Source organism: Pygoscelis adeliae, unplaced genomic scaffold (genome assembly GCF_000699105.1).
Source record: "Pygoscelis adeliae isolate BGI_AS28 unplaced genomic scaffold, ASM69910v1 Scaffold14, whole genome shotgun sequence".
In the NCBI taxonomy this organism is placed as follows: domain Eukaryota; kingdom Metazoa; phylum Chordata; class Aves; order Sphenisciformes; family Spheniscidae; genus Pygoscelis; species Pygoscelis adeliae.
Window position 1 is genome coordinate 12,881,077 of NW_008825109.1, and position 24,054 is coordinate 12,905,130.

At 39.0% G+C, this 24,054-nt stretch overlaps 1 long non-coding RNA gene across 1 annotated transcript in view; it reads left to right on the forward strand.

Annotated features, from left to right (window-relative positions):
• LOC103920130 overlaps positions 1-24,054 on the forward strand; it is a 107,015-nt gene that overhangs the window by 4,454 nt on the left and 78,507 nt on the right. Inside the window, exon 2 of the long non-coding RNA XR_663778.1 lies at positions 2,890-2,938. This is a non-coding gene — a long non-coding RNA (uncharacterized LOC103920130). The remainder of the gene's footprint in view (positions 1-2,889; positions 2,939-24,054) is intronic.

Consider the following 24,054-nt stretch of genomic DNA (forward strand, 5'->3'; position numbering starts at 1 on the left):
GTTTTTAATTGAGAACAAACATGTATTGTCCTGCCAGTCAAGCTCCCTTGGCAGGACCAATAGGATTGCAAAGACTTTTTAGTATTTTCAGTCAGTTTGCTGTAGGAGAGAATGGGCACAACATCAGCCCTGCTTGGGGAAAACGGCTGTGGCTTTATCAGCGGTACCCTGCTCCCAGGAGTAATCCCTCTGCCTGCTCAGTCTCCCCGACACCCTGTACCTAAGCCCAGGTGTTTTCCCTTTCGCAGATGTGTGCAGCCCCGAGCACCAGCCCCTTGCCCTGGAGCTGGTTTCCAGTGGGTCTCAGGGACAGCAGCATGATGGGCAGGCTCCGGCGTGGCTGCAGGCGTGCGGTCTGCCTGTCTGGGTAGTTATGGGGGTATGGCTCCAGTGCACCCAAAATGGCTGGAATCAGAGGGAGTTAGGCAGGGAGGATGCATCCATGGTGGTTTTTTTTTCTCTGTTTGTTTGTTTCTTGCTGCCAGACCATTAACCTGCTGCTAAGGCAGAGTGCGTTCAACTCTGTTTTAAAATGGCAGGTATCCAGGATCCTGGATATATTTCATGACTTCAAAGACATTTCTGCTCTCCTTCCCAGTCACATCCTTAAGCTCATGATGACAGCGTTATGAGTGGGATAGTTAAAGATGTATAAGAGCAAGGAGCTGATCTAGGGCCCGTTGCAATCAGCAGAGAGAATCCTCCCGACTTCGCAGCTCTTTGGATCCAGCAGCCTGTGACCTGGCTGCTCCGGGATGCCAAAAGCTGCCTCTTCCCCCTTAGTTCCTGGCGGCACTAGCGTGACTGGCATTGCCACCTTCCTCAAGCAGCTTCGTTGTCTTCAATGGCACTCCTTGAAGAGGAAGATTTACTGAGTAAAAGGCTTGAACATGCCTTCCTTGTGTTGTAAAGAAGCAGATGTCCGAGTGCTTATTTTGCCTATTTGCAGTCTTTTCCCTCGTCCTTCTCCCCATCTAAAAATTACTCTTGTGGCTGACCTTGATTATATCAATTCGTATCACCATTTCAAGCAGAATTCAGAAAGTGCATCTACCTGGCTTCTCGTGTATCCCTATTGAAGTGCTGCTTTAGATAGTGTATGTCCAAGATGAAATGAATTCACATTATTTTGATAATTAGACATAATTTTCTTTCAGTAAGGTTGATTTCAGAATACCTCCATCTTCAAACAAAAAAAGCATATTTTTGTCTTTTGCAGAGTACTGTAGAGTGCTTCAGTCTTTGTTTGCCCTGTATTTAGTTGGAAAACCTTTAACAAGTTACATCCAGAGTGTGCCTGTATTTTGAAGTAGACCACGATCCTTTTTTCTTTTAGGTTTAAGCAAGTCACAGAAATGAACAATTTTTTTAGCAATCTAAAATTGTTACCACAGATTATAGAGTAGGAGGATGAATATTATGCCTTCTTTGCACAGATAATAAATGTATTTGCAATGTGAAGTCAGGTTATGCTTTTACAGCAGCGGGGTTATGGACTGTTAACATATTCAATCTCTTAAAATATTACGAACAGTTTTGCAAAAGTTATATATACAACCCAGTGAACACCCCCTACATTATTTTAATGCATAATAGTTGGGTGAATGTTTAAATGCCTACCAGGTGTCACGTGGGATGCTCTGAGATGACAAAAAAAGGTACAATAAAGCAAAACTTGCTGTTCCCTCTCTGCTGACCCGCAGAGTCCTGCCTGCCACAGAAGCAGCAGCTCTCCTGGGTGGTGTGAGACAGCGGCACTGGGACGCTTCTGCGCCTCGGTGCAGCTGTGCGTAGTGGCGGGGGGAGAGCAGTGGGAGGGCAGAAGCGAAGCCAAGGTACTTGCGACTGTAGAGATCGGTTGTTGTTCTGCCTGGTAGACACGGAGCGTGGCGGCTGTCTTGGGATCCTGGGCTGAGGTCTGCTTTGAGTCTTTCACAAAGCGGGACGAGTTTCTTTCAGCTGCAGTCCCAGAGCCCTCGGCAGCACGCGGTGAAGTTACGTGGGCAGCGCAATGGGAGAGGGCTCAGTCCTGTGAGGGGTCCTCTGTGGCTTCATGAGTTACCACAGAACTTAAGTCCTGAATTAAAGGCAGAAAATATGAGACAGGTGAATGTGGTTTTTTGTGTAACAGTGTGGAAGCTTTTCTTTCAAGCATAGTAACTGATAAGCAGATTAAATTATGCTAAAGTGATGTTTGGGTTTTTTTTCAGTTGCCTGCACATTGTGCAGGTCAGCACAGCAAATTATCCTAAAATATAGTCTGTAAAATTGTGTACTTTACGTTTTGCAAAGTTACACATACTGGTGTCCATTTCTGACGAGTCTGTCCTGGGCATGCCGGGTCTCCCAAGGGCTGAGCATTACAAATGCTCAACCTTTCCCTTCCACTACGATATACAAAATTTTGTGTGTCAACATTACACTCTTCCAAAATATTAAAAGAGTGTTGTAAAGAAGAAAAGGATTCCACAGACATCTGAAACATCTTTTTTTTGTTGTTGTCAGAAATGAGGAACAGTGATGTAAAAAAGCTGTTACATTTGGGTGGGACAGAGGGGAATAGGGGAGGAAGGTTAAGTTTAGAAAGCCCAACCTAGTCATGTAACTCCCAATGTTTGCAACCTATGAAAATATTTATGACGGAATTGAAATGCCGTTAGGCTGAGAGATCGCAGTTGAAATTGCATTTTGTAATCTCAGAGCATGGCCGAAGAAGCAAAGTATTTGACTGTAATACTCCTGTATTAATAGTAGGAAAGAAACAAATATTGGAAAGGAATTACAAATACTTGCAAGGTATCTCATTTTGGGGGCATACATTAGTTTTCTAAATTCCAATTCCCAGACTGGTAATCATGATTGTTAATGTATATCTTTTATGACTTTCAGAGCAAGAGAAGCCAACATTAGGAGCATGCATATTGTGATATCCTCAGCGGTAAGTACCCTAACTGCAATCAAGTTTATTACATTTTTGTAGAGTAGAGGCCTTTTCAAGACCACACTTGCTGCAGCTTAGTCACACAACAGCTTCAAATGTCGTTCTGGAATAATAGGGTAGTAATGTGATATACTCTATAATGAAAATCAGTGTAAAGCACAGGTGGTTGCTAGCATTTGTGTGGTCAGATATAAAAGCTTCACTATGGGTACAAGCTACTGCTTTCCCACTTGAGGAAAGTATAATTAAAAGTGGTTTCCAGATGTGCTAGCACACATCTGCCATTTTTAAAAGTGAGTTTTGCAAATACAGATTGAACTGTGTTGCATTTGTCATTATAAAGCTGTTGATGGGTTTTCAGGTAATAAAAAGGTTGGAAGCATCAACACCCCCACTGTAAAACTGAAGTGTCTTTAGACAACAGACAGTAGCATTTTATGTTCACATTGTGTTCTTAGGATTTTCTGTGAGTAGTTCATAGCTGAGCTGTGGCAAATATGCAAAATCTATCTGGACAACAATTAACATTTATTTCATGAAAACACGAGAGGCGATTCCTTGCTAGCGATTTTATTTGCTACCAGATAGATGCAGCAAGTTTGGGCTTTTTTGTTTGTTTGTTTGTTTTCAGTGCAGTGAAATAAATGCTACCCTAAAACCCTAGATTTCAGCTCCTTTATCCTAATTTTTAAGATGTGTAAATACTCAGAAAATAAGAAAAATATAACATGCTGAAAATTGACCTTTAATTTGTCTCAGAACAGAAAACAGAAGAAACTCTGTACTTATAAGCGTACATAATGCATCCTTAGTTGAACTATCTGGAAAAAAATAAATTAGAACAAAATTCATAAAAGGTGCTAGGCTTTAAAATCTTGTTGAGAGGAGATTACAGATCTTTTGATTTAGCTAAATATAGATTTTTAGGACAAACTGTCCTAATATCCACTTGATTTTGTTAGAACTAGTATTTCCCTTGGCAATGTTGTTATTAAAATGAAATCCCTGTTTCAGAAGAAAGTTTTTGCAACACCAGAAGTTTTAGTTACCACTGCTGCTTGGAACAAGCACAAGGGAAGAATGCTGTACCTGCCATCTTCTTAACGATGCTTCTTCTAGCACTGCACCAATTACTGATACCTATGTCTTCCAGTTAATTTTTTAAAAAATGAAGTTTGGAACCTACTAGCCTGAGGGTCTTGGACTATTGACCAGGCTGCTAAATAATAAGAGAAGATTTTTTTAAGTTGCTGTGTGTAATATTGCCTGACCTTTGCATATATTTCTTTTACTTACTTCCACAGATGTGACTCGTAGCATTCCTTGTCAAGTGAGAGTCTAACACTTAACATTTTATTTTAGGGAAATACTGACATTGAGTAAATTAAATGTTTTCTAGATGTTTCCTCTTAGTTGGACTTTTGTGCATGGAAGTTGCTTTTTCCATTTAAATCTCTCTTTCTTGACTAAGCAGAATTGAAGCCCTCTTTTGAAGTGTGTGAATAATGGAATACTTTGCGGAAGATTGAGTTAGAAAAACAACTGCTCAGATCAAATAATTTTTTATATAAAACTTAACATGTAGTCCATACTTAAATATTTGGATTAACTTTTCTGTATGAAATATTGTAAATTGTTACAAAAGCATTGACAGATTCAGTGAGGGATTCAAAATGCGGCCTTGGTAGTAAAGATAGCAAACTGTCCTATGTATTCTTCTTGTCCGTAATAACATAATAACTCGGTAAGGTTCTAGTGCTGGTAAACGAGAGTGTTCTGGCTTGAACATTTTCACGTCTCTGAGACAGAGGGTCCAGATCAGCACGTGGCATCTGATCTGTGCCTGGGGCATCTTGAGGATGCAATGAAACAGATGATAATCAATAAGCAGGATGTTAATAACTTCAGAGTGAAAATGCTGATTTCAGCAATATTGGCTGCTGGTAGAGCAGACCATTTTTTTTACGTTGTAATGACTGGATATATTATAAATGTTCTATCTTGATATAAAGACTTCAAATCTGTGTTACCAGTGACTGTTTTACAAGTATGTATTTACTAACACATGCACATACATTTAATATTAAATTACATTTAAATCACTGTTTGCCCAGAAGGTAGGATTTTAACACCCAACTGTTATGTCTTTTTTTTTTTCCTGGCAAAATGCCATTCAACATCAAACTTAGAAATGTCTACAAAAATACAGACATTTAAATGTGAAAATGTGTAAACTGAACACTACCTAGGCACTTAACTCACAGTCTGTTGCAATTAAGACTTGTTAGTGGTTACTCCCCTGAACTGGCTATTCATGTTAGAGACCAGCCCTGGCCAGACCCACAGCCTAGCTTGCAGTTTTGTACATAACCTTTTTGTGTAAAGGGTCAATTTTCATAGAAGCTCAGATGGGTTAGACAAAATAAGTAGCTTACTGAAAAAATAGATTATTTAAATATTGGGGGCTTTATGTCCTTGGTAACTGCAGAATTTTGAGTGCTTGTTGATTAATCGTATTCTTATTAGTTGGAAAGTAAAATGCTGACCTGACGGGGGGAGATGTCAAAAAGTCTTTTGGGGTTGTGCATCAAGGGGCATGAAGAAGGCAGTTTATTGGATGGTGAAGATCTTGCCTTGACTGATAGATGCAGAAGACAAGCCACCAAGGACATATCTCCCCTCAAGTGCAACAAACCTGTCCAGTGTACTTAAAACAGCTGAGGCAATACCCTTCTGTGGTATAAACCTCTGCCAGACACTGAGTACAATTTTATAAGAGGCCAGTGGGTTGATGACTGTGAGTGGAGAAACTCTTATGTATATATATGATACCGTTGCTGTTATTTATTGCCAGTTTTGCAAGGACATCCTTTTCTGAACATCTATATCCTTGTTTTTGGTAGTATTCCAGAGTTCAGCAAGTGCAATGCACCCTATTTCACCCAGAAAAAATTTGAAAACCCCTGCTTTATGTTGCATTTTATCTCTATTTAGAACATTTTTTTGCCTTGGGACTTGAGTTGCTGATTTTAATACTTTCTTGTAGATCAGGATCTCTGCCAGCATTTCTTATGTCTTCCAGATACCTATTCTTCATCTTAAGTTAAAGACGTCTGTCTGTGGCTTCATAATTAGTTGCTATAAGAAAATAGTCTATAATGTTAGAAATCGTTGAGTAAAGCCTTGGGAAGAGTAAGCCACAGAAAAAGGAGGACTCATTAGTATTAAGACTATTTTTAAAAAAATATATCCCCAATGATGAAAAAATTCAGGGAGGAGAAAGAAAGATATATTCAAGATATTTTTTAAAAAATATTCTTCAAAAATTTCTATGAAATGACTTTACAGAACTTGAAGATGGATCAGAAATAATTATCATGTATGTCAAGAATTTTTTGAAGATTCAGAACTTTCTCCTCACTGAAAAAGTAAAAAAAGATAAAATATCAATTATTTTATAAAGGTTGGGGGAAGGTGAATCAGATCAACTTAAATATTTAGTATCAGTAATTTTGAAATATTTCATTTTGGTTTGATTTTCTACATACCTATATTAGTCTTTGGGGGAAAAAGAAAAAAAAAAAAAGGTAATTTTGAACTTTAAACCAGAACTTTTTCAGCTTGAAAATATCTAAATAGAATATTTGAGCAATTTCAAAACACTCTCTGTTCTTTTAAATGGCAAATGAATTGACACATTTCCTTGCAAATAACTTTGCTTTTAATGAACCAGCCTCTTCTGAGGAAAAATTGTCTAAAATATTTCCTGCTAACTGTATCATGTGACAAACACATATTTTGTACTTCTTTAATCTTTGTGCTTGTGGTTTTGTACAATGTGAAACATTAACAAATTATCAATTTAAGCTGTGAGGTTTCTTGTTCCTTCTTAGCCAGAATGAATTAAATGATAGCAGAAACATATGGAAAATCTAGTTCAAAGGCTTTGGCTGTGGATAAGCCTCATTTATGCATGTAAATAAGACCACTGAAACCACCAAAAGTTGTGTGTTTATTGATTTACTCAAGGTCAGCATGTTACACCATTATAAATATATCTTATATGAGACCCGCACACAGGTCATAACGCTGCAAATAAACTTGAATGCAGCCATGCAGTAAGTTGCTGCCCTGGGCTTTCATCTCCTTTAGGTTTTCCTCCAGCACCTGGGAAACCTGTGCAGTACACACCTGTAGCCAAAGCAGTGTTACGTACTGCAGCATGACTAGCAAGACAGAGTCCTTGGGAAACCAAAGGTGGTCTCCATGGAGGCCCCATATCCCACTGTCTGGCTGCGTGAGTCCGGTAACTTGCCTTCTCCCAGCCTCAGCCCTCTGTTTAACTGGGCTGAAAGTCCCTTGGCATTTTGCTGTTTCCTAATATCATCCTGTTGAAATGTTTCAGCATTGTTTAAGGAAGGCTTAAAGACACAGCTCTTAATAGGATTGTCATTCAAGCTAATTATACCATTGCTTTTTAAATTTCTTATGAAGGAATATCTGCTCTCAGCCAGAAATGTGGGCACTGTGCCTTCTATTCTTGTGCTGGGCTGTTAGCTGTGGCACTAGCACTGAAGACAAATATATCCCCTCCTCACCTGTTTTGCTAAGACCATTTCTATATTCGTTGCTAATCAAATGCTTCAGAATTGAGATTATTTCTGATCAGTGCTGATTCAACTACTAGAGACACTGAAGAGCGAATATATTCTAAATATTTATTATTTGCATTTTTCTGTGATGCAGTTAAGGGAGCCTTTTATTTTGAGCTATCCAGTCTCTTGTTAGAACTGGCTTCCAAGTTCAGATGATTAAAGGGATATCGTGTATATCTGAGAAATGAGCTTTAGCCATTTAGGAACAGGGCCTGAGTTTCTCTCTCTGTCAGTAGTTCAGTTTAAATGCACGTCTGCTCAGTGAGTGCAATTGCTGTTGACTGACACTCGCTGCTTAGTTGTGAGTGTGTTGGTAGCCTGGAGTGTGATACCCTGCTTTGGGCACTGTACAGCAAGAAGGAGGCAGAGTACAATGATGATAATTAGAGGTCTTGAAGATCTGATTTACAAGGAAAGTTTGAATTGAGTCATTAGCCAAATGTGTTAGGAAAGTCAAGAATAACTGGTGCTGCCTTGCAGAAGCGTGGTGGACTAGATGATTCTTTGTGTTCTCCTCAGCCTATATTCCCATTCCCTCCATCATTTTCCCCCTTCTCCTATTACTTCACCCCCACCCACCTCCAACACACACAGTTTTTTAACATTTCAGGGAGAATCTGTGCACAGAGCTTTTCATTATTAAGCTTGTAAAGAGTTGGTCAGAAAAAATTAACTTCTTTCATTATGATAACTTTTCATGTCTGGCAAACAGATTTGTAAGGCAAGCGCTACTTTAGTGGATGACATTTGGGAAAAGAAGTCTCTTCAGTCTTTATCATGGCTCCTTTTTGCAGTTGTGTTTCCTGGTACTGTGCCTGAATACCTGCGTTGCTTTCTGAAATGAGGAGGAACAACCCTCCTGGAGCTCTTGGTCCAGGAGAAAATTCTCTGTGCTTTGCTTTTTCTCCATCCATAGGTCCATTGTCCCCAGAGACATCTGAAACGTGCCACTGAAAATTCAATAGGAAAGCCCCACTTCAGTAAAGCTTAAATAAAGGGCAGTACTTACTAGTGAATTGTGGATAGATTAAAAAAAAAAGAAAAAACAACCAGAAACCCCAAACCCTAACAAATTGTATGTTATTTCAGCTTCAGGATGGCAGCTTCCTAAATGGCTAAGAAAGTGCCTATGGGAAGATCCCCTATGTATAGGATAGTTGAAGATAAATTGGGGTTTGAACATTGTGGTAATTTTGTTTGGATTTCACTTTAGCCTTTTCTTACCACTAAAAGAAACAGACATGTACAATGCTGAGAATGTGTGTCTAATGCTAAATAAATCCTTTTGCACATGTAAAAGATGAGTACATGGAGCTTGTGTTTTGCCAATGGATTCAGTAACATACTATGAATAAGCTTGGAGAACACGAAAATGACAAACTCTTGATAAAAAATGGTAAAGAGCAAAGTCTTGTTATGCTAGCTAGAGCTGCAGTAGACTACCATATCTTCCTTTAAAAGATGATGGATACTGAACACTGACAAATGCATCAAATACCATCAAAGTTATGTAGGTAGATAGGTAACTTGTTGTCAAAAGTGTTTAAAGTAATGTTCAGATTCTCTCCTTTGATGTGAGCTGGGGAGTTTGTAGGGCAGAGTGTGTCTCATAACATGGTGAAAACCACCTGTCTGTTTCGTCCTGAGCAACCAGGTATATTATTAAGTGCTGACTGTTTGCCTCAATGCTCTACAAGGAAAATTTACAACCCCTGTCTGCCATGAAGTTCTCAAATTGGAAAGCAAACATAGGCTGCAGACAAAATACACCAGGAAATCCAAAACAAGTCTGTTGTTAGAGCAAATAGAAAACATCAACAAAAATAGCTGGAGTAAGGGAGCAGAAGGCATGTTGGAGATGTTTGTTGTCTTTCAAGAAAATGAAGAAAATTCCAATTTGTTGTGTTCTGCATATGAGTGAAAAAAAGAAAAAGAAAATCCAACTATGTGGAATGCAGGAAAGAAGGTGCTAAAGTAAAACAAGAGTATAATTCATGATGGAGTAAAAACCACATGGTCTGAAAATATAAGGATGTGGGCAAGGTAAGGGTTCTAGAAAGCAAACTTAGGTAGAAGCAGGTTTCCATAATACATCCAAAATACTAGGAACTGTGAGGGTATGGAGTAGAAGGTGTGCACTAAAATTATACTTACTAAATAGTGTTTTCAAAGGTATACGGAACCTTTACAGTTAAAGACGTGTCTAGATAACATTAAAAGATGACCAACTTATCACCATGGTTGCTGGTCCATAGTTGGAGTTAAGTTTGGTAAAATTCAACTGGTTAAAAATTTATAGTAGTACCAGAGTATGTCAAGAAGAATCTTGAAAAAGAGATTTTCTCGTCAGTGACTGCTTTATTTTTAAGCAGTGTAATCCACCTGAGTGGTGTGGACTTTGAAAATCCACTCTTGTTTTTATCTTCTCATGTAGAAAAGTTTCTGTTCCCTTGGGTTTGGTTAAAAAAGAAGAAGGAAAAAGAAAAGAAAAAAAAAACCAAAACACAAATCTTTGCATGCATTACAAACAGACAAACTTCTCTTTCTGCAGCGTTTATCCCATCTGCTTTTAAGTTGTAGAGGAGAGCGTAGTTGCCTATTTCCTTCCATAAACTGTTTGATTCCTTATCAGCCACAGTCCTCCAATGTTTTTCCAGGGTGTACCTTCAGTTTTTTACCACTAAATTCAACACTTTTTTTTGCAGGTTTTAGACAATGCATTTGATATTGTCTGTACCATGATTTTTTCTGCTGTGTGGTTGGTCTGCTGAGGTGCTGAAGAACATCTATTTGAACACCTCAAAGATGATAAATGACGTTGAAATAATGATAGGGCCGATGTAGGAATTAAACAGTATTTGGCCTTTCTGCTGCCCTTCCGTGCTGGGCTTGTATTTCACGCAAAGTAGTACTCACCTTCTGAGCACAAAACAACTGATATTTTTGTGGTAAACAGTTATTTTTATATCCCTTTTAAAAATTAAGAAACTGGTGAGAAGAATTATTATTGCCAAAAATCCCACTGAGGATCAGTATCAAAGGAATCAGAATTTAGAAATCTGAGCTTGCAGTGGGAATTGAAGGAAACTCCACAAGAGTATTTCTACAATAGATGTCAGACTTGTGATGAGATTGTGAAAATCGAGGAGCAGAAAAGGAAACAAACAGGGGTCTGTTGTGACCTAAGTTATGAAAAAGGGAGGAGGATGGGACACCACAAGGAGGCCGATAATGCTAGGTAAGATTTCAAAGTTTTCAGAGCATACCCAAATCAAATCTCTGTGGTCTCTGACATTTTGCCTGTTACAAACAAGTGCAACATTACAGCTAAGAAGTGTATGTTGAAAAATCTGGTTTAAGCTGAAATAATTTGGTAGAGTGTGTTTATGAGTAATGAGCCAGTAAGCAGTGAGGAATCTATGACGCAGTCTAGAAAGTGAACTCACGGTGTTATGGTAGCATGGGAGACTGCTGGTGTACAGCTATCAGACCAGAATAACTGATGGATGAAATTAGAAGCGAGACTGCTGCTTTACTCCATCTGTGAGGTGGCATTTCCAGAAAACAATATCAAACAAGATTTTTGGTGCTAAGAACCTCAAACATGCTTTTTTCCCCAAATCTCGAGTTAAATGTCAATATTGCTTGCACATATACAATGTTTAAAATGTTCTGGAGTGAATCATGTGTCATCTCACAGAACATCTTCCAGCCAGACCGAAGTCCCTTTCCTCTTTATACACAACATGGGTAATGAGGCACGACTGAGAACAGGAAAACGCAGCTTTCAATGGGAAATATAGGAAATACTTGAAAAAAATTTACAAAACAGAAGGGGAAATGGGCTTTGAGAAGGGGAGGTATCAGGGCCCATTATCCTAGAATAAAATCCAGTACTAGTTCCGCAGTTTTCTGTTTATTTTCTAGTCATGTACACTCCTTTCTTTTTTTTGTTCTTGATAGCTATACATACTCAAAGCCTCACAGTTAAAACACAAAAACAGACTGAATTTTTTGTTCTGTTGACTCTGTAACAACTGATCTCTTCTCAGCAGTTTAATGTGACATCATAAAAGTTAGCAAAATGGACTATATAAGATAGTGTGCATCATACCCTGGTGGAAAATATACCAGAATAAAATTCAAAGGATTTATTTCCAACACGTTACTTGAGAAGAAGTTAGGAAAGAATAGTGGTCTTGTTATACAGAGATCTTTTCATTTATTTGGGTCCACTGATGGTGAAATATTTCAGTCTTTACCTCTGAGAACACCAAAGTGGTGACGAAGTGATTTTCACCACCTTATTAACAGCAAGCAAAGAAAAATCCTAACTGAAGTTCAGATGGACTTTGGCCTGAAATTAAGAATTCAGTTTTGAAATAAAAGCTTTCCGTGTGCGTTTCCCATGGTTTTTTCCATGAGATTTTTTTTTTTCTGTTTTCCTCTGTCACTTACTAGTTTAGCTACCTCACTTTCTTCTTTTACATTTTTCCTTAGAGCTCTTCCTTCAAAATGCTCAAAATGCTGCAATATAGGCCTGTCGCGCTAGAAAGCTGTACAGGTATCACACATGGGTTACTTCCATTGGCAACCTCTTCATCTGAAATCCGGTCAGGAAGGTGCTTTTCTGGATTTTGAAACTCTCCAGTGCTCACTGTAATACCACTTTGGGGCACCTCAGTTTTGTCTCAGGGTCACTTCTGCTTTCATCTCGGTCAGTTCTGCTCAGCCCCTTCCTATTGCTCATTCCCAGTGTTGCTCCTGCCTCTTTTTCCTTGTTGGAAACACAGGGTAACCTTTGCATCACACATTCACTGGACACTTGTCTGTTTGTTTACTAGCTTTTGATTGTTGCTTTTGTAAAGCTTTTGCTAAAACTGGTTATGAAGTGTAGTGTTTAAAAAAAAAAAAGCATCATGTCATAAGGTTCTTCTGTTCAATTAAGCTATTCCAAGTTTATATTTATGCAGGTGATTAAATGAGATCCTTCTGTGTTTTTCTTACAGTGCAGTGCTTTAGCTCAGCTGGGTCTGCCTTTACCCATGCAGCACATTATTTCCTGACAGCTTGCATTAATTCCTTACTCTTATAGTTCAGTCGTAGCTTCTGAAGAATTTCCTATGGTTTCTAGGATAGAGTCCACTTACTGTGTCCTCAGTGGAGGCAGAAAGAAGTAGAAATTAATAACAATTCATTGGAATCCTTTGATTTTGTGATATGGTTCTCAGGCATCCGTTCTTGGAGACTTTGGGGGCTATTTCCATCATCTAATGTAAAAAGACAGTTCAGAAAAAAAGGCAATTGGAATTTCCCTCTGGAAGAGCCCCTCTCTCTCCATTGATGGGCATGGAAACATGTCTTCTTAACTGAGGTGTTAGGTACCAGAAGTCAAGCAACAGGAAAATCATTGCCCTTTGTTCTGAGCTCTTGCAATGTGGGTTACTAAGCTTGAGGAAAATTAGAGGAGTATTCTCATCACTGCTCTAAAGCACCTCACTTCTCTTCTCCAAGGTTTGAAGTAGTTCCTGGTCTTCTTATGCTTTGAAACCTGCATCACTTTTTCATTATGGACAGTGCTACGTGACTCTAAACAATGATCCTTCTCCTGTATTTTAAGCTGGGAAGAACAAGTTGTGTGTCACAGAGACCATATTGCCCTATGATATTTGCCGAAAGTTTGTACACTGCAAAATTCTCACTTATGTATCTGGAGATACATTTTAGTCAGTTTTATTCCTGGAGACCAACTCTTAAATCATTATAGCTTTTATTAGAAATTTAAGAAAATGTCAATATCATATCTGAAGGACGAAACTAAATATAGAAGTCGGCTGGTGCCTTTACACAGTGCAGTGCTCATCATAAGAAGGATGCAAAAGCTGCCATTTTTGTGGGAGTTTGTTTCAAAAAATAACCTGAGCATATGAAATAAGAAAGTTGAAAAGGAGATTGTACTCAAAGGATTGTTCTTTGCTCTTCACACAGTACATAAAGTTCGTTCCTGCTTTTTTCTACTCATTATGAATACAGAAACGGCATCCTGCAAAACCTACTGTAATGCATTATTCTAAATGCCAGTCAGATAATATATGAAGAAATCTATTACATATCAGAGAGTAGGACTGGAGGTGAAAACCAGACATGGTCTGAAATGCCCTGTGTAGCTGAAGAATGGCATTTCACAGCAAGTTGGCCTCATCAGAAGCTGTGAGGACAAGTATTTACAATATCTTTAGACAGCATCTCTCTCTAGGCACAATGATTCTCTGTTTCTTTGAAACAAGCTGTAATATTACTTGAAAAGAATTATATAGTATTTCATATACGAAAAATTTATTTAAAGAAGCAATTTTTCTTTAGGTCTGCAGGTGGAAGGTGAAGCCAAACAGGACTCTGACAGGTGCAGGTTGGGGTAAATAATGTGTTATAAACTACAATTGCAAAATGATAAAGCCAACCATATAAAAATGTGGAAGTGGCAGGTAAACTGTATTCTTGGAAAACTATTGAGTCGGTGAGGTCTAGAAATATATTGCTTCAGCAGTGTTTCCTCGATTTTGTCTCATAAAAGTCAGTGTTTTTGAGTTAGTTTAAAATAATGGATATCCTGAGCTTATTATATGGACTGTCTGTTGGAAGTAAAATCAGCACACATTTTGGGAATTGGATTTTTACATTGTAATGTCATGTTCTGTAAGATGACTTTCAAGTTGTGCAGCATTTATACTCACAGGTACAGTAACTGCGTGATTGGGCAGTAGATAGAACTTGTAGCTGTACTATACTAAGTTTTAATAAATCCTATAGCAATAATGAAAACTGATCTGCTCTTTCATGGCTAAACATGGTTCTGGGATTTCAGTATGTTGAGAAGTATTGGCTTCACAATCAGCCATGTGTTTTTAATTCAGCAGTCTTAATTACAGGAAATTTAATGATAATGAATAGTAACAAAGAATAAAATAAAAAGAAAAAAAAAAAGACAAAAGAGAATTTAGTTTCCATCCAAAGGAAAGAAGCATTTTGGTAATAAATTAGTGCCTTTACGTTGGAAAATTCATTTGTTGTACTTAGAGCATACATGTTAACTGTTAGCAGTTGTCCTTTATTTGGTTTTTGCTTTCCTTTTTTATTTCTTCTTTGGTTTCCCTTTTACGGCTACAAATATCTATTTAATAATTGGAAAAACATTATGTTAACGTGTGATCCTAAACAGGAAGGCAGCTGGTGTCTTAAGAATTTGGTAATAGGATATCGGATTTTGTCACTGCTATAAAGTCAGTAATAAACTTAGGCAAAATTTTGGCCCTGTTGAACAAGAGTTTTGTCATTGACTTCAGCAGAATCAGAATTTCATTGCAGGGGTGTGATAAGCAAAAGCCTGAGTCAGAGTCTGTGGCACGCAGAGGAAAGCTGCCTGTTTGGTTTGGCTTGGCGGAGGCCTGAAGCCATCTCCTGACAACTGCTCGGTTGCCCATGTTTAGGCTGAAATGTTCGTAGTCCCTGTGTCTGCATCATAGAGGGATCCAACCTCTGCAGCTTGTACCTTACTCAGTAGACTATCTGATGGCTGAACAGGCAGAAAGGTACGTAGTCTTTTGTCTGTTTTGTTTGCTTTTGTTTCCCAGAAGTGTTGGAAAGGCAGTTTGGAGGAGTTGCTGCTGCTGTGCCCTCTCTGCTTTAACTTTTAGTAAATAAGACTTCAGTCTCCCAGTTTTGTAAGACGTCAAAGAATGAAATATCCAAGAAACAAATGTTCAGTGCTTGGCACCAAATTAAACATAAGGATGATAAAGTGTAGAATCCTAAGCCTGGAAAGTTGGCCAGTTAAAATACCAAATTATCCAATTACAAATAAAAGACAAATTCATATTTGGGGAACTGTTGAGGTCATTTGTTCATGGTGATTCATTGAGTGAAGGAGTTTAATGGCCAACAGCAGCAGCAGCAACTTACACTGGACAGATTTCATTCAAAATTATTTTTGATGTAGGCTATAATCAATTAACTATAGTGCTCCTCATGATAAATGTTATAGCTAAATTAATAGCTTTGCCTAATTGTTGGTAGATTTATTTATGGGCGGCATATCATGGAAACATACACAGATTTATGACATTAATAAAAAGGTGAACTGCTTAGTGATGCAGCTTGTCTGGTAACCATTTGTTTGGATATAGAGTCAATCAAATTTCAAAAATACAAATTTGCAAAAGCCTGCAAATTCCAAGTAATGTCTGACAGTCACATTCTTAATTTTCCACACCTTTATTAAAAATATCTTTTAAATTGATTTTGAAATTGACTGAAACTTCCTTTTAACTTCAGTGTAATTATGTTTTCAGTTTAAGAGGTGTTTCTTCATAGCCCTTCTTATGAAAAGTTCAGTAGCGGCAAAGGTGATGTTAGAAACTTAAAATGTTTATGTACGTTTTACTGTCAATGCAGTAAAATTTTAAAACCTATTTTGTAGTCCACAGCACTGTTTAAAGAACAAACAAAACTAAAGGGGTTGCTTTTCACACCTGAAATGCCTTAGGTTTTAAAGTAATCTCAGTGCTTAATTTCCTTTGAAACTTAAAAAAAAATCTAGTATTTTTAAACCCTGAAGATCTACACTGAATCTCACCCCGTCATTTCTGGTTTCTCTGTACATACTTACGAGCAAAGAACAGGACACTAAGATAATAAGTATTTTTGCCATCTTTTCTTTAAGTTAGTACATCTTGATTAGTTTCCTTATTTTGTTGTTCTTGGTGTCATGCCCTCAACTACATGCTAAAAATTAACTGGAAAGATAGGAAGGCATGTTTGTAAGCTAATGAACTTTAGCCATTTTAATCTCTTATGTTTAAATACAACACATTATGTGCATGATGTGTATACAAACCTGGTGTGATGCAGTACAGAAGATGGAGCCAGACACTTCTCAGTGGTATTCGGTGAAAAGACAAGAGGTATTTCCATTTTAAAATAATTTTTAAAACCACAACTTTTTACTGTGGGGGATGGTCAACACTGAAACAAGATGCTCAGAGAGGCTCTGGAGGCTCCATCCTTGGAGACATTTAAAACCCAACTGGACACGGCCCTGAGCAGCCTGCTCTGGCTGACTCTGCTCTGAGCAGAGTTGGTCCAGGCAATATCCAGAGGTGCCTTCCTGCCCCAGTCTTCTGTGTGAGTCTATAATATGGTCTTGGCCAATGTAAGAACTTTATAGGTTATTTTAAACTAATAATCTTACAGAAACACAAATTAACCAGATTCTGAAATTGTATTATTTGCCTTTCCATGATGTAAAATATATAGATACTATGTATTTAGGGTAGTATTTAAAACCATTCTTAAGCTAGAAATTGGTAACACTGTTACTAAATTAAAATCAAAGGTATTTTTTTTATTGTCATCATAAAATGGATGATTCTGAAGGGTAAAACCACAGAAGTTGAAAAAGCAGAAAATTCACAATGTTAATACCATGTTTAAAAACATGTCCTGGAGGCAGACATTAACTAGCTGAACAATATGTAAATTAGGAGCTTTTAAAATGCTGAGTTGTGCAAATCATTCATAAGATGTCTTGACTTTCCACTCTTTGTTTTTGTCTTTACTTCTGCTAAAAGTGTGTGTTCCCCCTGAAGTTGCCCCAGCCTTTTAGGAACTTTGCTCTGCCCCTGATCCTGTAAACTTTATAGTGCACATTTACGTGCATCTTGGTCAGCTGAAGACTTCAGTGGGGTTTAGCGTGCAGTATGGTGATGTTGCTAACATTTATTTCTTGTAGTGTGATGGAACTCACAAGCTGAGCCCAGAGCCCCTCACTGTGCTAGGTGTGACACAGCACGCAGCAGGAGATGGTGCCTGCCCAAGGAGCCTCTCCCCAAGCACGCAATCAGAGTGAACTGCACAATACCCTCCGCGTATGATATTAGTATCTTCCACCTTCCCCCAGCTTGCTAAGGGGCATTTCTGGGGATATCTTTCCTTGCTTTAATTATGATTTTTTAAGGAAACTGTTCTTGAAAGTAAAAGGGACACAGAAGAGAGGAAAATAAATTAAGGAAGTGGTCGTATGGCAACATTTGGAGCATCAGAATGAGCAGGTGGAGAACTGTGGCCGATGTCTAACATTTGGACAGTGTATTTGCATGCCAAAAACTGTTTTAAAAAAGATTAATAGTTGTCATGTACTTGCAGCAGTTGATAATGCAAAAAGTACAGCTTCTTTCTTTTTTTTTCATTTGTAGGCAGTATATGCCCATAGTTGTGTGAGGAGATCTGGCTTCTAAAATGGTGCATCATTACCTAATGTCCTCTTCAGTAAACAAAGAAAAAACAAATTTATAAGCAGTTCTTTTACCTTTAAATTAGCATTGCATTTTTAGTATTTGTTTGTTTACCTTTGGAAAAAAATACTTTTTTTTTTCCCCTGAATGATAGTTTAAAACAATAAACTGAAACTTTGAATAACATGCATGGACATGCTTTAATATATTCATGAGTGATCAAAATACAGTACAGAAATCACATATGCTGCTCTGCTGCAACTTTCAAGGTTCAATCCATCATTCTGGAACCCAGGGGGCTGAGATTTGACATCCTGCCTAGAAACCATACTTCAGATTGGCTGGAACTGTGCCATCTTATGTTCAGGTTAAAAGAGCAGCTGTAATTTGTCTGGCTAGCACTTTAACTATGCACAGCAAATCATAAAACCCATTTTCAGTAATAAACTTGAAGATAAAATAGGTCCATTTGCTTCATTTCCTGATCCATACAAGATTTTCATCATTTTGATACAATACCACTTGGAGTTTGATCTTACAATGATGTAGATTTCTGTAACAATCTTTCTCAGATTAGCAGTTTTATTTAGCACATATATACTATGTAGGAGATTTCTTTTTGGCATTTAGTGGAAGTCTTTTTCTATTGTTCTTTGAAACTGAAAATATGAGAATAATTTCATAGTAGGAGTTAAGTTTATATGTGATTGCCACAATAAATAAAACCTGATTGTACTCTTTTTCAATTGTAAATACCAGACGTGAAAATACCCTATCCTGTTCTTTTTTTTCCCCCCTCTATGTCTTAGTGTGGCTTGCTTGCAAGGTGGTAGCAAATGTAAATATTTCCAGCAACTCAATGAAGACGTTTTAAGAAAATATATAAATATGATTTTTATTTATGGTTTTGGATTGTATTGATTTTAGATTTCAACCTTTTGCGTGCACCCTTGTTTGCAAGTGTGACTTTGCCTGAGCAGCAAGGTCCAACTTAACTTGGGAGGGTAAGTTTTCTGTGTAACTTAGTAACCTAAGGGAGCTCCTAGGGTGGACTTTCCTCAAGGGGATGGGCCAGTGAGTCCAGCTGTGGGGAGCCTGACCAGAGGCAGCCACATTCACCTGTATATGGAGGCTATAGGCTTTGTTTCAACTCCTTTTGGATGTTGCACAATTTGGGTTCCAGCATTGACTTTCTTCTGATATAAGTCTGCAGAAGCTTTGTATGAAATCAGGCTTGTACACTGTAAGAAACAACTTACAATGTCATTCTAGTTCAGTAGTCACCTAATAGCTTGACCATTAAATAGATGAGCCAGCCCCCCAAATCCTTGGTGCATTCACTTCAGTAGCCTTCTGCCAAGTGCCAGATCTCTGTTTTTTCTTTGTCACAGAGCCATTTCTCTATCTGTGTTTCTACTAGGACCTCTCTTTTTCAGCTCCACAGGCCTCTCTCTTTTTTGGTATGTTTTCAACTCTTAAAGTTTGCTAAGCTAAAAGAAAAACGCTGTGTCACTCTTCCTAACCTCCGTCCCCCATTTCTGAGTTGAGGAGTTATATTCACAAGGTACATCTTGTGTCCCTGTGTGCTGCCTGTGCATCACCACTGTAGTTAGCACAAGGGAAGGTTCTTTCTCTTACCCTTTCCTCAATACCATGGGGCTTTTTGACACTATTGGCAAGACAGCTTGTCTGTGTTACTATATTGTTGTAGCTCAGCCTACCCTACTGAAAATATATTCTTTCAAGATGTTTCTTTCCTTTAAAATGATTTAGCCCTTTGAAAATGCCTCTGGATTAAGAATTTATGGGAGTATAGCATACTCATATTAGACATGTACTTTATTGGGGTAGCCTAGCTAGGGAAAATGAAATGTGTTTCTGTATATTCCATCTTCCTCTACTGTAGTTAAGTGAGAGCAGGCTGCAGGATAGCATTGTGCATCTTGGTGGCCACACAAGCACTTTGTATTCACTGGAGACTTGGAGGTACGACAGCTGCATATAAATATGCATAGTTGGAGAGATTCATGATTGTGCCTCATACTAGGGCTGATTGGCTGTAGTGCTGCCGCTGCAAATCAATGAGCATTTTCCTCATCTATCAGCTGCTTGCATGCTTGAAAGCAGACAAAATGGTTAAAACACCAACAGCCCACAGAGGGCTCCTGAGTGAGTGAGACTTGTTTGCTACAGCACTCAAAACATTTCCCTGAATCTACAGTAGCTCTCAGTAGATGAATTTAGCACTCAGCAGATTAATTTAGCTCCCAGTGTGCTGGATTTAGAAAGAAAAACTAATATAGATGAATACATTCTGTTCAGCCAGCATATTTTGTTTTGCAACAATACACATGTCTTATTTGAACTGCAATCTGGTTGGAAAGCATTTTGCGAATGGTGCATTGGTCATAAAAATGAGTCATGCTTGCTCATTTTTTAAAAAGCTCTCATCTAGTGCAGATTAAGGAAAAAGTTATTGAGCAATTCACTGGAGAAAGTATTGGAATTTTAGCCATCTCTGATGAGCTTTGGGCAGTTTTTTAAGGTAGACTTTAACATTGTGTTGCAAAAAAGCAGCAGCTGCTTTTCACTTTGTTACCTGTATAGCCTACTAGGTGATGTGTACCACTCTGCTCATGATTACTTCGTTCTTTTGCCTCATGGGCAGGGTTCAGGCAGGGTTTGCTTGGGAGGATTTGCAGGCTGGAAGCTGAAGACATGTCTAATGGCAGCTGGGAAGAGCTCTCGAGGAGGAAAAATTCAGGATACAAAATCCATTGTTTTATGACTTTAGTATAAGCTTTAACTTTCTTCCTTAACCTGGAAAATGTCACAAGGAAAGCGTGACTAGATTGCTTACGCATGGTAGCAGAGTGACTAGCTTGCTTATGATAACAGTAATGCGTATTATTTCAGGAGCTTGGAAACTGAATAAAAAGATAAAGATATAAAATAAAGATATCAAAATCTAGGAGCTGAGGAGATAATTTGACTGGCTTTATTTAAACATAAAACGGTCAAGGAAATGAAAAGAAAAATGCTGCAAAATGACAAGCTGGCTTTCTAAAGTAAGATCCTCAGTAAATGAGTCTCTCATATGAAAGACCAACTCCCAACACATCTTCCAGAGCACTTCGTGATAAAGTATTTCCACTACCAGCAGCAGGATGATTGTTATAAAACATTCTTTCAGTCTCTCAACAATTTTTTTTCAAAACATTAAAGAATGGGTTGAAGAGCAAATAGCTCCTTTCAATTGAGTCGGTGTCGTATAGTGCAGATCTAATTTACTCAGGAGGAGCTCAGCTGCGACAGTGATGGGTGCTTTATAGTAGTGATTCCCAATCCTATTTAATCAAAGGACTACTGAACCTTTTGGAGAACACAAACAATCCAAAGACCTTTTTCTTCAGTGATAGTGCAGTGGTTGTCATTTAGCAATAGATAAAAATGAAGCAAAACTTTGGATGCTCTTTTATGAGGTTTGTTTTCCCCACGTGTTTGTGTACTGGTTTGCATGTGCAGGGATGTGTGTATGTTGTCTTCTTTCTCGGTTTTTAAATCCTACAATATTTTTGGAGATTATCTTGTAATATCTTACAGACTACCAGCAGCTTTTAGTCAGTAGATCAAGGAGCACTGCTATGAAGATCACAGAAGGCTGGAGGCCTGGTTCATATGTTTGCTAGGAGTCTTGCACATCAAACCGTAAAGCGGTCTGTGCACAGTTGGTAAATGTTGCTTTTAGTAAAAGACTGTGAAGTGGAAATCTCTCAGGCATCATGTGGGATTTTACTGGTTCTCCTGTGTGGAGGATGAGGCACAATGGTGTGGCCGGAGGGGCACTGCGGGGAGGCAGTGGTGACTCACCATCCCTTCTGGCTCCTCTTTTCCAGGAGGAGTGGGAATTTGTAATGAGTAAATCCTCCTGCTGGAAGAGGAGAGTGAACCACCACTGTCCCACATGGACTCGGCAAGGCTGGCCAGGGTGTGGAGGCAATGAAGCTGGCACTGTGTTTATTCGCTGCCTGCATGCTCAGAAGAGCAGTAGTATGTGGTGCATATGTTTCTATGAGTACAAATTATACTTGCCAGGTCCCTGAGCACATCTCTTCCCCACCTCTGCCTGGTGTTTGGCTGCCTTGGCTCGGGACATGTGTGTCCAGTCTTTAAGAGACCTGTGAGAAACCTTAGCAGGGCTCACCCTCCTCTTCAAAGCTACATTTAGGCTCTGGCCCCGACACACCACACCCCTGGGCCCTTCTGGGCCAGGCACCACCCCGACCCCATCCCCATCCCCATCCCATCCCATCTTGGGAGCTGCCTTCCTGGCCAGGCCCAGGGCCTGTGGCAGTGACTGAAGATGGCTGGGCCGTTGCCGACCCTGGTCACCGTTCCCAGCCTAGCCTGGCCCAGCTTGCCTCACTGGGGGCTGCGGGAAGGGACTGGTCAGAGAGTGAGGGTACCGCACCGCCCTGGCAGCCCCATGGCCCTGGCCTCACCCCTGCAGTCCCACATCCCCCGTGGAGCAGGGATGGAGATGCAGAAGACGGTTCTTTGTTGCAGCCCTGCGTGACATTTGGGCCATACTGGAAGCAAGGGGAGGTTTCTGCTGAGATCCAGCTTTTTATTGGTGTTAGTTTTGAGTCAGCCAATCTTTTCTTTTCCTTGGTTATGTTAGGATAGTTTTGCAGGTAGATGGAATCTGGGAAAGCTAATGCTAACTCACAAAGAAGCAAGCTCTGCTGCTAGAAGGCCTTTGTGGATGTTGCAAGGTTGAGTACCCTAGAGCGTTAGCCTCCACAAATATGTTGGATAATGGGGTTTTTTGGTAATTAAGCTTTACTTTTGGTAGTCTGAGCTTTTGACCTTGCAGAAGGAAACCCATCTTCAGTGTTTTCTCCACTGCCATGGCAGGACACCTCAGCATCCTGCTGCTGCTGCTGTGAATCCTTACCTTCCACAGCCTGCCTCATTCATCTCCTCCTCCTTTCAAGGTTTCCTTGCATTCTTGGCAACAGCTACAGAGGAAATTAAAGGCTTTATTTCCAGATTAGCTTCGGATGTCACAAATATGGAGGCCAGTTTCTGAAAATCCAGTTCTAAAAACTTCAGTGTTTATTGTTTTCTGTGCTTCCCTGCCAAGATCTTCTCCCTGCTGTGGCAAAATACTGCCATCTGTAAGATATATCAAGCTAAATGTTAACGTGTTGGTACTTGTGAATGCCATACGCTCATTCATGGCCTTGTTATGGTTTAAGATCGTGCCAAACTTCATGGCATGCAGGGCCTTGTTTTGAATGTCTTTTTTTTTTTTTCCTTTTAATTCAGTCTGGCCCAGTTTAAGAGTTCCAGCTTGGGACACATCCGTAAATTGGGGTGATTTTATCTAGATGTACTCTTATACTTATATGGACATCGTGGCTTTAATACGTGCATGGAAACAAGGAATAATATATATTGGTAGAATTGACTTGCCTGTACATTGTAACATTATAGCATGTCCTCAGCAGTGTAGCAGTAGTGCTCCTATAACTTCTCATGTAGAATACTTGCTGTTATAAGATTCACAGAAGTTAATTGATCTCAAAACTTGCTTTTACTTGATCAATACAATAATATTTATATATTTATACAAACATAGTTTCATGATCATATTAAATGAATTAGGAACACAATTGGCTATTTCTTCCCAGGAGCACAATTGGCCATTTCTTCCCATTCCTGTGACCTAATTTTAAGCTGCTATTCTCAACATTCTTGACATTGTTTAGTAGTTTATAAATGATAAAGTCAACTAGACAACAGATGTTCAGATTTCCACCTGTGCACAAACTATACTTTGTCATAGGGATGGGACCAAACAAGCAATATCGGTGCAGTCTAAGTTGTTTAAATGGACTTCGCATCATCAAGTGTTCTTTCCATCTTCCCTTGAGAAACTTAAAGAATATAAACAATAGGCTTATGTTGATGATAATTACATTAGTCCTTCTCCACCAGAGAAGGACTGGTGGGAGATGTGGTGGTCGGAGGCCGTCTTGGGCTTAGCGACCATGAAATGGTAGAATTCTCAATTCTCGGTGAAGTAAGGAGGGGGGACAGCAAAACTGCAACCATGGACTTCTGGAGGGCAGACTTTGGCCTGTTCAGGACGCTGGTTGAGAGA